We start from the raw sequence: 6000 nt of genomic DNA, 5'->3' as shown, positions 1-6000 counted from the left end.
GGCGGCCACCTGGTCATCATTGCACACGTTCACATCCCAGTATTGCCTAGATCAGGAAACATAGAAATGACGGCAGAAGAAGACCAATCGGCCCATCCAGTCTGCCCAGCAAGCTTCACACTTCTTTTTTCTCATACTTATCTGTTTCTCTTGGCTCTTAGTAACCTTTGGTTCTATTTCCCTTTCATCCCCACCATTAATGTAGAGAGCAGTGATGGAGCTGCATCCAAGTGAAAACATCCACTGATGCTACTTTGGGCAGTGCGGTCCTGCAGCACTTCACACAAAGAAGAATCCATGCCGGTTGTCCACGGTAAGACGGGCTGCGCAAGCCACATTCTAAAAGGGGAACCGATAACTGCCTTGCACACCCCGGGTGCTGATGACTCCCATGACAGCATGGCTAATTCAGCCCTGCTATCGACAGGCAAAAGCAAGTTTGCTTACCATAAATGGTGTTGCCGTAGATAGCAGGATGAATTAGCCATGCGTCTCCGCCCACCTCCCTGGACAGCCACACGAGCGCCCGTTAATAACCTTTCTTTTCTACTGCTTGGACACAGACTGGGGGAGAGGGCGCTCAACCACGCAGGAAGACCCACGCAGACGTACAGAGCTAAACTCTGTAACAGCTTTGAAAGCTCTGCCTCTCGCTGTCCGGAGGAAGTTCCCATGACAGCATGGCTAATTCATCCTATCTACAGAAACACTGTTTACGGTAAGCAAACTTGCTTTTTTCTACCACCATGTTTCTAAATGCAACTTATGCTAAACAAATAAGTAGTTGTTTCTCAAGGATCGGTTCTAGTATCTGTTCTTTTTAATATCTTTCTGAGCGATATTGCGAAAGAATTACAAGCTAAAATTTGTCGTTTTGTGATGATACTAAGATCTGCAACAGAGTGAATACCTGAAGAGTAGAGAGGATGAGAAGTGACCCAGAAAACCTCTAGAAGTAGTCAAAGATTTGGCAGTTGGGATTCAATGCCAAGAAGTGCAGAGACATGCATTTGGGGTGCAGTAATCCGAAGGAGCCATATGTGTTTGCATGAACTGAGAGAGAGAGAGAGAGAGACCTTGGGGTGATAGTGTCTGATTATCTGAAGGTGGCTAAGCAATGTGCGAAGGCGTTGGCTAAGGCCACAGGGATGCTGGAATGCATCGAAAGAAGCATAACCGGCAGGGAAAAGGAGGTGATAATGCTCATGTACAGATCCTTGGTGAGGCCTCACCTGGAATACTGTGTTCATTTCTGGAGACCTCATCTCAAAAAGAACAGAATGAAAGCAGTCCAGAGAAAGGTGACCAAAATGGTGTGAGGTCGGTACAGAAAGCCATACCAGATGAGTCCAAAGGAGTTTAATATGTATATGCTAGAAGAGAGAAGAGAGAGGGAAAATAAGATCCAGACCTTAACTATTTGAAATAAATTGATGTGCAAAAATCAAATCTTTTCCAATGGAAACAAAGCTATAAAAGTAGGGGTCATGGTATGAAACTCCAAGAGGGAAGACTCAGGAGCAATGTCAGGAAATGTTTCTACATGAAAGGGTGGTGGATGGATGGTATGCCCTCTCGGAAATGGTGGTGAAGGTGAGAATGGTAATGTAATTCAAAAGGGCATGGGAAAAATACAGAGAATGGCTGGCTAGAGAATGGAAATGAAGAAATGGGTAACTTCTTTTTATTACATCTTGAGGATTAGCCTGAATAAAGCGGCAGTAGCTACTACCCATAACAGAAGGCTTTGGGGTTGTCTGCACAAGCTGGCAGTTGCTAATTCCTTTAAAAACCATTTGTCTGTAGTCTTATAAGTAAGATTGGTGTCCCACATTGAGGGCATTTATCTCATTGATGTTGGTTATAGCATAATCAGTAACACTGTGGCCCTGTACTGAGGTTGAAAGTAAATCTTTAAATGTAGACCTCCCCTCCCAGCTCTGCTAGTGAGGATATATAGGTTTACACATTTACATAGATTAAGAGCCTCTTCCCATTTATGTTAGTTACACTATCAAAACGGTTGCCTTGCTTTTCCAAACACTGAAGTATCTTGTCCTTGAATGCTTGCTCCCCAATATAGTTATTTATCTGTATGTGCATTTTAATCCCCATATAGAATGATTTTGCCTTTTGTTTGGCGGCTAGTCATTCCAGATGGGATGGTTGTCAAATATTCAGGGTTAAAACAGGGACCAACTAAAGGGGGTTGATAAAGGGCACAGAGGTATATGTCATTTGGCATCAGGAGTAAATTTTTTGATATTTTAACCCATAAATGTTTCATCTTTTTTTTAATAAGAGTAATACATTCTGCTAATTCCTCTCTATACCATGCTAGGACCTCCCTGATTTTTACTACTGTACTTTTTTCACTATAGAAGGAATTAGCAACAGTTTGAAGCCTAAAGGGAAGCCTTTGTTTAGCTAGGTTTCCTGTAATATGACCATGTCATGGTTTGTCACACTGTCAATGAAATCTCTCTCTCTTTTTCTGACATCTGAAACCTGATCACAGAAAGTCTAACTAAACTTGTTTCAAACTGCATATTTGGCAGCTGGGGGGAAAAATTCCCCTTTAACAATCTGATTTACCAGAAAGCATCTTTTAACACTTTTAAGAAAAATTCTTTACATTTTTTACACCAACTGGCTGTAGGTGTGAAATTCTCTGGCCAGACATTCATCTTTCTAGGACTTCCTTTCTAAATATGCCCACTAGGCCTGTGCCTAGCAAAAATCTGGAGCTAACACACAGTTCACCACAAAATATACTGCTGTTATTCCCACTTTTCCCAGGGCTGTGAGGCTGAAGAAAAAGGAGCACCGCTGGCCTACCGGGGTAAAAAAAAGAGTCATTGTCCCCACTCTGACCTGCAGTGGAACTGAAGAGCTTGATGTGCCCCGTGCGGGTTTGAAGATCAGCTTCCTCTGCCATCCCCTAATGTAGAAATCTTGAGGTCAAAGACCTGTCCCTGCTACTATTCTCTGATGAGAACTGCAGAAGACACTGTTATTACCTATCTTTTCCCAATATTGTCTGCAAGACTAAACAAGCCAGCTGCTGCCACTCTCTATGGTGGCCAAACGAGAGAGTCGCTGCTACCCATGTTTCCTCTCTGTGCAATACATATAGGACCAAATATCTACGGCTTCTGGCTCTCATCAGCCCCACTGACTGATAACATCTCACCTGATACTCTTTGTAGTCCTCATAGGGTCAAATATCTGCTGCCTGGTCTCCCCCTTCTCACCTGCTGCTGTTTCTGGCGCTCTACTCTCTACAGCCCCCTTACAGGGGCAAAGATCTCTCCCCCCAACTGCTACGCTTCTGGCTTCCATGTTGTTCACCCCCAGCAAAGACTTTCAAATTACCACCTCCTGCACGGCTCTCAGGAGCAGAAGGTTTGTTGCAGGCTGTGTTGCCTCTGGCTTCCAGAAGCTCTAACAGGATTGGAAACTCTGCCACTTTCCACACTGGTCTCAGCTCCTCCCTACCATAGACTTTCCAGTTGCCACCTCCTTCATTGTAACTTTAGACATAGGGTAGATTTTCAAAAGCCATTTGGATGGATAAATAACTAGTTATCTGTCTAAATAGCTAATTCGGTATATTTAACCACTTATCCGTTTATAATTTAGCCCGATAAAAAAAAAGAGAGGAATTTCAGGGGCGTTCCGGGGGAGAGGCTGAGATATCCGGCTAACCTAGCCAAATATCAGGTATATCTAGCTAGGTTAGCCGGATTTTAGACCTGCTCTAAAGGAGGTCTCTAAAGCTATCTGGTCTTGTATGGCTAAGATAACTTGCTACTTTTCTGAATATCTTTTAAGAAGATATCCAGATAAGTAGCGCTGAATCAATACAAAAAAAAAAAAGGGAAAAAAACCCCATAAAATATCAAAGGGCCCACGATCCCCAGAATTGCTGGCCCAGCGCTCCTCAAATACATTCTGGGGCCTTCTGTGTCTTGTCTCCCCCCCCCCAGTACCCTTTTCCCATTTAGCAGTTTATACATTTCTATTGTACCCCACCCCTGATTTTGAAACCCCCGCCAGTCTAAAAATATTCATTTGCTTCCCCCTCTCGAAAGCCCATCCCTTCCTACTATCCTGCTGGGAGTGAGGGTCCCACTAACCTGCTCTGATAGGCAGTGTTAATTACGCTCAGGTTATGCTTCCAGTGCGCCCATGTGCAACATTTGGAAGCACTGGAAGCGTAAACTGAGCATAGTTTACGCTTCCAGCACTCGGCACTGCCAATCAGATGCAGCGCTGGAGCTGCTGGGAGTGGGCGAGTGGGACCCTTGCCACCGGGGGGGGGGACAGGATGGAGGTCCAGAGGGGTGGATGGGCATTTGTGGGGGAAGAGATTAAATAAATACTTTTAGACTGGTGGGGAGGGGGGTTCAAAATCAGGGCTGAGGCTCAGCAGAAATGTATAAACTGCTAAATGGGAAAATGGTACAGGAGGAGGAGGGACACAGATGGCCTCAGAATGTATTTGAGGAGTGCTGGGCCAACAATTCTAACTTACAAAAGGATGGGTGCCATTGGCCCTTTCATTTTTTGCATTTTTTTTTCTTTTTGTACTGATACAGCGCTACCTACCTGGATATCTGTTAAAGATATCTGGATAAGTAGCAAGTTATCCGGCTACATGTATCCAGCTATCTTTAAAATCTAATCAGCTCTATTCAAGCATAGCCAGTTGGGTTTTAAAGTTATCCAGATACATATAGCCAGATAACTTTTCACAAGTATATTCAGTGGGAGGTTTATCCAACTGAATACACCAGACAATTTATCCAGCCAACATTAGACTGATAACTTGTCTACTAAATGGCCTCTGAATATATAGGTTTAAAACACATTTTGCACTATCTTCTTGTCCAGTGGAATCACAGATTTTTGGGCAACGTGCCTTCTAATTTTTAAAAGGCTTTGTCTGCAAACATTTTCTTTTGTGCAACATTTTATAAGCAGAGTTCAGAATTGTGTGCTATGTGCCAGTCTAATGCAAATAATATTGAGATTTCTTGTGTGCGCAGGGTTCATGACCTGTGTGCATCTTTTGAGGTGCTGTTTTGACCAAGGAGCTTATAGTTTTAGGATACCTTCTTTCATGCCTCCAAATTCCACATCTCAGCACCACTTTCCTTATAAACTAGTGTCTCTTTTTAGTACATTCTCATCCTAATATCAGGCATTTTCAATGATAATTACTAAGGGCCCCGTTTACTCAGATTTTTTTCCATAATACAAAATGGGAGAAAATCTTTACTAAATAAGACTCCTAAAAATCTTAAGTCTCTTTCATATGGGGTGGATTTTAAGAGCCCTGCTCGCGTAAATCCGCCCGGATTTACGCGAGCAGGGCCTTGTGCGCCGGTGCGCCTATTTTACATAGGCCTGCCGGCGCGCACAGAGCCCCGGGACTCGCGTAAGTCCCGGGGTTTTCCGAGGGGGGCGTGTCGGGGGCGGGGCCGATCGGCGTGGCGTTTTCGGGGCGGGACGCAGTGTTTTGGGGGCGGGCCCGGGGGCGTGGTTTCGGCCAGGGGCGGTCCGGGGGCGTGGCTGTGCCCTCCGGAACCGCCCCCGGGTTGCGTCTAGGCGCGCCAGTGGCCCGCTGGCGCGCGGAGATTTACTTCTCCCTCCGGGAGGCGTAAATCCCCCAACAAAGGTACGGGGGGGGGTTTAGATAGGGGCGGGGGGGGGGTGGGTTAGGTAGAGGAAGGGAGGGGAAGGTGAGGGGAGGGCGATAGCGAATTCCCTCCGAGGCCGCTCCGATTTCGGAGCGGCCTCGGAGGGAACGGAGATAGGCTGCGTGGCTCGGCGCGCGCCGGCTACACGAAATCGGTAGCCTTGCGCGCGCCGATCCAGGATTTTAGCGGCTACGCGCGTATCTACTAAAATCCAGCGTACTTTTGTTTGCGCCTGATGCGCCAACAAAAGTACGTGAAGGCGCGCTTTTTGAAAATCTACCCCTTACTGAATCTA

The sequence above is a fragment of the Rhinatrema bivittatum genome, chromosome 6 (assembly GCF_901001135.1).
Source record: "Rhinatrema bivittatum chromosome 6, aRhiBiv1.1, whole genome shotgun sequence".
Classification (NCBI taxonomy): Eukaryota; Metazoa; Chordata; class Amphibia; order Gymnophiona; family Rhinatrematidae; genus Rhinatrema; species Rhinatrema bivittatum.
The sequence above is the reverse complement of the archived record's forward strand: the minus strand, read 5'-3'. Positions refer to the sequence as shown.